Source organism: Bactrocera dorsalis, chromosome 1 (assembly GCF_023373825.1).
Source record: "Bactrocera dorsalis isolate Fly_Bdor chromosome 1, ASM2337382v1, whole genome shotgun sequence".
NCBI classification, from domain to species: Eukaryota; Metazoa; Arthropoda; class Insecta; order Diptera; family Tephritidae; genus Bactrocera; species Bactrocera dorsalis.
Window position 1 is genome coordinate 44,767,905 of NC_064303.1, and position 11,313 is coordinate 44,779,217.

Consider the following 11,313-nt stretch of genomic DNA (forward strand, 5'->3'; position numbering starts at 1 on the left):
AAAAATGCACTGTTTGGTGTGGTTTGTACGCTGGTGGAATCATTGGACCGTATTTTTTCAAAGATGCTGTTGGACGCAACGTTACGGTGAATGGCGATCGCTATCGTTCGATGCTAACAAACTTTTTGTTGCCAAAAATGGAAGAACTGAACTTGGTTGACATGTGGTTTCAACAAGATGGCGCTACATGCCACACAGCTCGCGATTCTATGGCCATTTTGAGGGAAAACTTCGGACAACAATTCATCTCAAGAAATGGACCCGTAAGTTGGCCACCAAGATCATGCGATTTAACGCCTTTAGACTATTTTTTGTGGGGCTACGTCAAGTCTAAAGTCTACAGAAATAAGCCAGCAACTATTCCAGCTTTGGAAGACAACATTTCCGAAGAAATTCGGGCTATTCCGGCCGAAATGCTCGAAAAAATTGCCCAAAATTGGACTTTCCGAATGGACCACCTAAGACGCAGCCGCGGTCAACATTTAAATGAAATTATCTTCAAAAAGTAAATGTCATGAACCAATCTAACGTTTCAAATAAAGAACCGATGAGATTTTGCAAATTTTATGCGTTTTTTTTTTAAAAAAAGTTATCAAGCTCTTAAAAAATCACCCTTTAAACTTCGGGGTCACCAAAATGTAAAATAAGGACGACGAAGGGTTCGGTTATAAAATTGTACTCAGCTCTGGTTGCCAAGAGCTCCTTTATTTATAGAATTCCTTATCCTAATTCATGTATGCACCACATGCAGAGTGCATACACATATCTTCCCTGCCAACCACGGCTACCCGCTTTTGGCAAATATTCCAATACAACTACACATTTTTTCTCTATACACTAACACCAACGCACATTTTCGGGTTATTTTTTGTTTACCTAAATGCGATGAAAAAAAGTTTGTTTAATTTCTTGATTTATTTGAATGAGTGCGAAGGAGAAAACATAATTGTCAATAGTGACAATAGAAAATCCCAAAAAGAGTAATAAAAAAAAACGATTGAAAGACGCATGTCGTTCGTGATCGTACCATCGTAAAGGAGGCTCGTACAACAAAAAGGTAAGTAAATGAATTTTATGTGATTTTTTAACAATATTTTGAAAATAATTACTTCATTTATTTTTATAGCATTGGAAATCAGAACTGAATTGGAAGTAGCAGTAGCAGCTATATAATCAGAAGCGGCAAATATCAATTGTTAAGTATGTATGTGAAAAAGTGTGTGTACTTTGAAATTGGTCCAGTATAATACGCAAAAATAAATACATATGTACATATGTATTTTATGCGTTTAAGGCGGCCTGCGCAATCCAATATAATATATCAAAACTAATGTTCGTTTTATATTTTAAATTATCAAATAATATTTATCTTTTCTTTCAGATGTTATTATAATTTTTATTTGATTATTCTTTCTTTTCAGATTTTATCTTTATTTTATTTAATTAATCTTTGCTTGCAGAGTAAATTCTATTTGTATTTAATAATTTTTATTTTTTCAGATAATATTAATCTTTTCTTTCAGATATTGTTATCATTTTATATAATTAATATTTCTTTTTCTTTTAGATATTACAAATTCAATGCAATTATTATTTATTTTCAGGTTTTATTACCTTTACTTTATTTTCAGGTATTTGTCTTCTATAATATTTTTTCACTCTTTTATTTTCAGCTATTAATAATCCTTTCTTTAATTAATCTTTTTTCAGATGAAATTATTATTGTAAATTAAATATATTGTATAAATGTAAATATCTATTAAAAATTTTAATAAGTTTTTAAAGTAGGAATCAAAAAATGCAACCCTGCATCAGCCGTCGATTGGGGATATTAGAGCAGGACAGATATACTTTTTTATATGACACTGCTGAATGAGCGCAACAGAGATGTATGATCACATATATACGTACGTGTGAGGGAAAAAACGGTAGGATATTCGCTCGGCCTAAGACAAACTCTATATGTTTACCCCCACGTTTACCACCATGTTACCCACTAATTATCTGGTTTTTTACCCGCTCATGGTTGGCAGGGTTAATACTAATCTACTGTATATACCGACAGCATGTACACATATCTTAAACATAAGTGTTCCCAACGGCATACACAACTATTTCTTATATATTATTAGTTTAGGATCATTTGCGATCCTTTACATTGCACACATTAAATACTACAGTCTCTAATCAATATACCCGAAATGAACATTTATTACACTGTTGATAGAAATGGGTATTTGTACATACATATTTATATTTACGACTGTATTTAGATGTGTTAGCGATAATGCACATAAATATTTGAAATGTGATATCTGTTTCTATACAGATTTACAAAATTCTCCTATTTACTACAATTGTAACCGTTAGGAACTGTTCAGAAATGTGAACAAAGAAGCTTCTATTTAAATTGTTGTTGCTACTGGCTTGGGCTCTGAGGAAGCTTATATTTAGATCGTGTTGAATACCCTTTGGTTTGGTAATTTTTTTGTCTACCCTTTCTGCGATTTCGTACTGGGTAGTGAGAAATTCTTTCAATTGTTGACACGAGGGCATTTTTTTCTTGCTGAGAGCGATTGCTTCCACAACAATAACGAATTTTCTGGTAATGTCGCTGTGCATATATTTACCAGTATAAAGTTTGATAAATTCTTCCCTTTGAATTTTTGGCAAGTTCATTAGTATCGTAATTCGCTTATTCACCAATATTCGTTCATTTTCGTATCTTGACTTCAGGGCTCCCCAAGCCAAATTGAAATTATCGTCATTAAGAGCGAACTGTTTTAATATTACGCCTGCTGATTTTGTGTCTGAGGGGATATTATTTTTCCGAATGTGATAATTTTGGATGGTTTATGAACACGGCTGTAATCATGTACCGGAAGGACTGCCATTGCTCATAACCTACATGAAATATTTGTGTATTTCACGCTGGCACTTTGAGATTAATACCTGAACTTGCCTCTTGACTTTGACTTTGTGGCAGCTCTACTCTCGGATTGCTTTTAATAGCTTTAGTTGATCAGAAAGCATCGAGTGCAGTATCGTATCAAACTGTCACAATTTTACTTGTCTTGTCTTTACCCCTCTTCGGTTTTGTAGCACCTTGCTTTGAGCGATGGAGTCATGTGTAGAAATTCACGCAAGTGAGGAAAGTTCTCTGATCGCCATTCATTTGGGAGTGGCCAGAAACGATTCTTTTACATATAACTCAAGCAGCTCACGACTTCCGGTCTTTGACCATGTATCCTCTGGGTAGCCTGAGAACATCCGTTTGAAGCCGCGCTAAAGTGAGAAGGCGAAACATCCCCTGCATAGGGTTGTGCGCTGGGTTTGGACCCACCGCGTAAAAAACACCCCCAATGAAAAATCAACAACAGCTTCGGATGAGAGACCCCCTTTTGATGACGACCATGGCAAACGAATTAAGGACAATGCTTTGAGGGCATGCACCTGGAATGTCCAGTCCCTTAATTGGGAAGGTGCCGCTGCCCAGCTGGTTGATGTCCTCGTGAAAATAAAGGCTGACATCACCGCCGTCCAAGAAATGCGATGGACAGGACAAGGACAGTTACGAGTAGGCTTTTGTGGCATTTACTACAGTGGCCATATAAAGGAGCGCAAGTTTGGTGTGGGATTCGTGGTGGGAGAGAGACTCCGTCGCCGAGTACTATCATTCACTGCGGTGAATGAACGTCTAGCCACAATCCACATCAAAGCGAGGTTCTTCAACATATCACTGATTTGCGCCCACGCCCCGACGGAAGAGAAGGACGATGTGACCAAAGATCCCTTCTATGAGTGCTTGGAGCGCGCCTATGAGAGCCGCCCCGCCACGATGTCAAAATCATGCTTGGCGACTTTAACGCCAGGGTTGGCACTACGGTCGGTAAATTCAGCCTCCACGAGGAAACATCCCCAAATGGGTTGAGGCTGATCGATTTCGCTGGGGGCCGAAATATGGTTATCTGTAGTACTACATTCCAGCATAAGAAGATTCATCAAGCTACCTGGCTGTCTCCGGATCGAAAAACTACCAACCAGATCGATGTTGTGATAGTGTTCTAGACGTGCGTATGCTCCGAGGTCCTACCACCGACTCGGACCACTATCTTGTTGCAGCTAAGATTCGCACCCGCCTCTGTGCAGCAAAAAACGCACGCCAACAGACACAAGGAAGGTTCGACGTCGAGAAGCTGCAATCTCAACAGACAGCCTAACGATTTTCTACTCGGCATGCACTCCTGCTCTCTGAGAGCACTCGTCAACAACTCGGTATAAAGGAACTGTGGGACGGCATTTCAAACTCCTTACGTACAGCTGCAACCCAAGCCATTGGTTTTCGGAAAGTGCAAAAGAACAGCTGGTACGACGAGGAGTGCCGTGTCGTAGTGGAGAGAAAACAGACTGCCTACCTCGCAACGTTACGATCGGCTACAATAAGTGCGGGATGGGATAGATACCGAGAGTTAAAGAGGGAAGCGAGACGCATTTGTAGACAGAAAAAGAAAGAAGCCGAAATGCGTGAGTATGAAGAGCTTGATAAGCTGGCCGACAGGGGTAATGTTCGAAAATTCTGCGAAAAAATACGACGGCTTACAGAAGGTTTCAAGACCGGAGCATACTCCTGTAGAACCCCCCAAGGTGATCTAGCCACCGATGTCCAAAGCATACTTAAATTATGGAGGGAACACTTTTCTAGCCTGCTGAATGGCAGTGAATGCACAACGCCAGGAGAAGGCGAACCCGACGTTCCACTACCCGACCATGAAGAAGTTCGAATAGCAATTGCCCGCCAGAAGAACAACAAAGCGGCAGGGGCCGACGGATTGCCGGCCGAGCTATTCAAACACGGCAGCGAAGAGCTGATAAGGAGCATGCATCAGCTTCTTTGTAAAATATGGCCGGACGAAAGCATGTCGAACGATTGGAATTTAAATGTGCTATGCCCAATCCATTAAAAAGGAGACCCCACAATCTGCGCCAACTACCGAGGGATTAGCCTCCTCAACATCGCATATAAGGTTCTATCGAGCGTATTGTGTGAAAGATTAAAGCCCACCGTCAACAAACTGATTGGACCTTATGAGTGTGGCTTTAGACCTGACAAATCAACAACCGACCAGATATTCACCATGCGCCAAATCTTGGAAAAGATACGTGAAAGGAGAATCGACACGCACCACCTCTTCGTCGATTTTAAAGCTGCTTTCGACAGCACGAAAAGGAGCTGCCTTTATGCCGCGATGTCTGAATTTGGTATCCCCGCAAAACTAATACGGATGTGTAAACTGACGTTATGCAACACCAAAAGCTCCGTTAGGATCGGGAAGGACCTCACCGAGCCGTTCGATACCAAACGAGGTTTCAGACAAGGCTACTCCCTATCGTGCGACTTTCTCAATCTGCTTCTGGAGAAAATAGTTCGAGCTGCAGAACTAAATAGAGAAGGTACCATCTTATATAAGAGTGTACAACTGCTGGCGTATGCCGATGATATTGATATCATCGGCCTCAACACCCGCGCCGTTAGTTCTGCTTTCTCCAGACTGAGGAAGGAGGGTCTGGCAGTGAACGAGGGCAAGACGAAATATCTCCTCGCCGAGATATCGACTCGGCACTCACGTCACTGTTGACAGTCATAACTTTGAAGTTGTAGATAATTTCGTCTATCTTGGAACTATCGTAAACACCACCAACAATGTCAGCCTAGAAATCCAACGCAGGATTACTGTTGCCAACAGGTGCTACTTTGGACTGTGTAGGCAGTTGAGAAGCATAGTCCTCTCTCGGCAAACAAAAACCAAACTCTATAAGTCGCTCATAATTCCCGTCCTGCTATATGGTGCAGAGGCTTGGACGATGTCAACAAAAGATGAGTCTACTTTGCGAGTTTTCGAGAGAAAAGTTCTGCGCAAGATTTATGGTCCTTTGCGATTGCGATGGAACAATGACATAGTTCAGCGAATTAAAAGACAGCGGCTGGGCTGGCTAGGTCATGTTGTCCGGATAGACGAAAACACTCCAGCTCTGAAAGTATTCGACGCAGTATCCGCCGGGGGAAGCAGAGGAAGAGGAAGACCTCCACTCCTTTGGAAGGACCAAGTGGAGAAGGACCTGGCTTCGTTTGGAATATCCAATTGGCGCCACGTAGCAAAAAGAAGAAACGACTGGCGCGCGGTTGTTAACTCGGCTATAATCGCGTAAGCGGTGTTTACGCCAATTAAGAAGAGAGAGAATTTAAAATGTAATATAAAACAAATATTTGTTTTCACATATTATATTGGATTGTTCAGGCCGCCTTAAACGCATAAAATACATACTTATGTACATTTGAAATTATTTTTGCATATTACATTGGACTGCGCAACCAATTTCAAACAAGACACACACACAAACAAACACACAACTTTCACAAACTTACTTCACAATTGATATTTGCTGCTTCTGGTGATATTGCTGCTGCTGCTATATCCAATTCATTCTGATTTCCAATGCTATACAAACAATAGAAGTAACTATTTGCAAATTATTTAAAGAAAAATTACAAAAAATTCACTTGCTTACCTTCTTGTTGTACGAGTACGAATCACATGCGTCTTTCAATCGTTTTTTTATTACCCTTTTAGGGATTTTCTTTTGGCACTATTGACAATTATGTTTTCTCCTTCGCACTCATTCAAATAAATGAAGAAATGAAAGAAACTTTTTTCATCGCATTTATGTAAACAAAAAATAACCCGAAAATGTGCGTTAGTGTTAGTACATAGAGAAAAAATGTGTAGTTGTAGTGGAATATTTAAGAAAAATGGTTAGTGGTGGTTGGCATGGTATTAACGTGATAACATGATTTGAATTCGTGAAAGCGAATGTGAATATGTATGTAAGTTTTGAATGATAAAATATACGATTTATCACTATTGTAATATAAGTATTTAATTTTTATAATCTATAATTATATACATATTGTATGTACAGATGCGTGCAACTAATTAACAACGCTAGTAGGAAAAATCAAATCGGTTGATATTTTCATTTCAATTTTTTAATTATGTGTCCTAAAGATAAATTTTGCATATTTAGTTATTGTAAATTAGCAAATTTTTTGTTTTGTTATAAAAGAGCTTTTATAAAATAAAAGCATTTTATGACTTCAAAGTCAAAAATAGGTCGTGCAACTAATGAACAACGCTTTCATTTTTTTGGAAAAATTATTTTATTTCGGGTTTAAAGTTAATATTTGGCTGCAAATCTATTACTGACAATCACAGCTTGATATCTAAGAGGCATTGACTCCACTAAATTTTACGAGATGTCTTTTGGAATATTATTCCATTATTGTTCAACCTTTTCGTATAATTCCTTGGAAATTTCCAACTTTATGGAAACGAACTCTTTTCTTCCACTAATAGAGAAGGTTTATAGCGTGATCAGCCGGCAACGTAAACCCGTGGCCCGTGTCAGCTGATACGTAGCCGTAGCCGTAGATTTCCACGTCATTTGGATGTTTGCCGTAGAAACGTGTTAGCTGATTGCTCTCTCACAACGCAAGGTTGCCAATATATGCCTCGATACACTGTAGTAATTATAAAAGTTGTCTTCAATATGTTTAAAATTTTCTTAAACTAACTCAAAATCAGAGTGGAATGCTATCATGTATAAATATATATACTATTTTTAATAGTTTGTTTTCAGTTTTGATATTTTATATTATGAAAAATTGTAATTTAAAACATAAATGTGAACAAAACTATATATGCGTATTGAGCAATGGCAATATTGTTCAAATTAAAACAAAAAAATATGGTGGATTTCTGCGTTTTTACCACGGGCTCAACTTTTAACACATTTTGCTCGCTAAGGAAGGCAACTGAGGAAGGGAATAGCGTTTTTCGCTGACCACGCTATATTATACACGTTCTCTGCTTTCACGTTGAACTCCTCTCCGGACTAACACCTGGGCGTGATCAGTTCATTCGCGTTGAACTCCTTTCTGCAAAGACGGTCTTTGGCCGCGCTTCAAAAAAAAAAGTAGTAACCCTGCCCGATCACTTACCGGAATTTATTAAGATAATAAAAATTCTGAAAGATTTTACATTACTCATTACACGATAATGAATTTTGTAATGACGTTATAATCATTCCGTTGCCTTATTTTTATTCCATTAAAAAATATACTAACACGAATTTTTTACTTGTTTGCTACTGTTCAAATATCATTGAACATGCTTACTTATCAGCAAAGCCGAAATTCTACTGAATATAAATATCTATTTATATTAATATGCATTAGGGTGGGTCGATTCCGGAATTTTTTCGATTCGGTATTTCTTGCCTTAGTTGCCTTAGTACTTCCTGATTCCAATGCAACTTTTTGTTTTGAGATCGGATTGCATCTTCAACCCGAACCTCGGCCTTGAAATTTCGGAAATTCGCCTAAAATCGTGAAATTGTCTACCTAGCACCTGAAATACGCATCTCATGGCAAAATGTATAAAACAAAAGTTATTTGTCACGTTCGTCCTACATGGCCGTAGGACGAACCGTTCCCGAGATACGAGCGAAAAGGCGGCGCGCCACAGCGCAAGGTCAAAATTGTTGCAGCTCTCAGCTAACCTGTATTGGTCACCCAGAACCCACCGCGTGGAGGTAGCTGCTCTTCGGGTTCCTCCCAAGCCCAACCCAACCAACCAACCATATGTCAGGCTTGTTTTAGTCTGAATCTGTGTCAAATTTATTGATAAAATCAGATTTTGTACTAAACTTTGCACTTGTTGCCAGTGTAGAGCGTATAAAAAGATCACGAGATTGGGGGCCAATAACTTTAGAAGATGCCTCTGTCACCAGTTTGACGATTCTCTCGACTGCCACGGTGTGAGAGGGGAATTCACTAAATTTCCATACCTCTGCAGTGTCTCCCGACAGCCCTTTTATGAGTTCTTCGTTAGAAACTGAACAAAGAACTGGTGGAACAGTCAAGGTAATAGTCTTCCAGTTAATCATATCGTAATAAGTATTAGCTTTGAAATTCAGCTTTGGCACTTTATTACATCTAACTCTTCTATTTATGGTGTCAGACTCTGCTTCTCTGGCTGCCAGAAGACGGTCAAGGGCCAACTTTCTGACTTCTATCCGTTCGTCAGTCATCATACTAAGGAGAATGTTTTCTGGAAGAGCAAAGAAAGCATTCTGTTGAATGGATGAATCGACAACCTTGCGCAGTTTAGCGGGTATGTATCTCGACCTTTGAATTGCAGCATAGAGATGGCGCGAGCCATCTTTGATTGAACTGTTGAATCTTATTGAGAACCACAAAGGTGAGTAAACTGTAAGTATGTATTTGACCAAAATCTTTATTTCCTTTGTTGGTTTGTCAGTAGAAATGTATAATCTCAGAATTCTATTTGCACAGGTGAGCCAGCGAGATTTGCACATGTTACCTGGATGCATCGACGCTAAATCTGAGGAACATTGACCGGAAATAACAGCTTCTGATATTTTATAGAGATAAGCTTGGTCTGTGCTAAGTTGGGTCGGATTAATAACCTCAGAAGGTAATTGGCAGGATGGAAAACTTTCAAATTTGACAACAGGCAACTTCTCACAATAAGGGAGCAGTTTACCTATGTCGCCAGAGAATATATTTGGACTCTTTGAGACACCATCTATGTGTTCGAAAAGAGCACGGAATGGAAGTTCGTTGAAATGTAGAAGACAAACAACCCACTGTAATGGCCTACCTATTCTTTCTTCTAGTTTCCGAATGATTCCACCTTTCCAACCTGTGTTCGTGTTGGCGCCATCAGCACCGACAACTTCTAGATGTTCCACATCAACTGAATTGTCTTGTAAATGTTGCCATATAGCTTGCGTCTCATCCTCAGCTGACCCGGAAGGTGAAGTGACGTGGCCAAAGTAATGACAACCAGGTTCCGCTATAAGAGAAATATGTTCCTCTTTGACAGTGTCGCGGTAGTACTTTTCACCTTCGCTGACTTGTGTAAGTGTATTGTCTTTGCGGCCGTCAAAATACAGCCCATATACGGAGTCAATACTTTCGGTGTTCTGGAGCTTAACACCAACACTTTTTTTTGCCCGACTAATCTTGCATTTGTCAGTGACAAAGCTAGCCTGATCCTCTGTTATCAAACCTGCTTTTTTGGCATCCAGAAAAGCCGATGAAACAATCAAGACCGCTGCTCTATCACTTACTCCAAATCTTTAGGCAGCTAAAGCAGTGCGTTGTAATACTAGTGTGTTTTGTTTGGTTTTAGAGGATGGAAGAGAAAATTCATCATCACCATCGTTTTTCTAAGAATCAATGTGCGACGCGCCTACATTGTTGTCGTCTGTATGAGAGTCTGGCTGATCTGAATGGTCACGTGTTCTAGCTGATACTTTTCTGGTAAGTGTTGATGTTGAATGACGTTTTGAAAGCTTTTCTTTACGTTCATTTTTCTTTGTAATCTTTTTTGTTTCAGGTAGATCAACACTTCCAATGCGACCAATTCTTGTGGTTTTCTGGTCCAAGAGAAATGGTTGTTCATTGATAGGAACTTTCCTTTCCTTTGGACAAGTGCAAGAAGAAAAATAAATGCATTTACAAGCAGCGATGTCAAATAATTTTCCGGCAGAAGAGACAAAGTCGTCTCTTTTAGAGCTCAAACCTATTGGGTTCCTTAAAAACATTTTTTTAAGAGTCAGAAATTTCTTATAGTATGTGGTGAGCATTTGTACAACTCTGGTGTGTGAAACTATCGGAATAGATGACTTTTTGAAAGTATTTTCAACCTTTTTTGCAACTATTTCTGTAACCTCTTTACTCCTAGGTTCATAGTTGTCACCTCGGTCGCCCTATACCAAATCTTTCAAACTGATAACACAAAAGAACATCCTGGTAAGTAGGTAACTGGGACTCAGAGAGATTGTACGGATATATGCCAAACACAGGACATTTCTGTCTAAATTTAAATTTAGATACAGACATTTTGAGTTCTGTGTTTTGTTGAGAGAATATAAGTGATAGCACCTGGCGAAATCAACGACAAGAGTGAAGGAACTCGATGAAAAAATATTTATGTGGAGACCAGTCCGAACGTGTCGTATGGCGCACGGAAATGAATGTAAGTGATAGAACTCGGCGAAATCACCGACAAGAGTGAATGAACTCGATGAAAAAATATTTGTGTGGAGACCTATCCGAACGTTTCCTTTGGCGTAGGTGAATGAATGTGAGTGATAGCACTCGGCGAAATCAACGTCAAGAAGTGTGGCCGCAAGCCGATTTTCACCTTGCGCTGTGGCGCGCCGCCT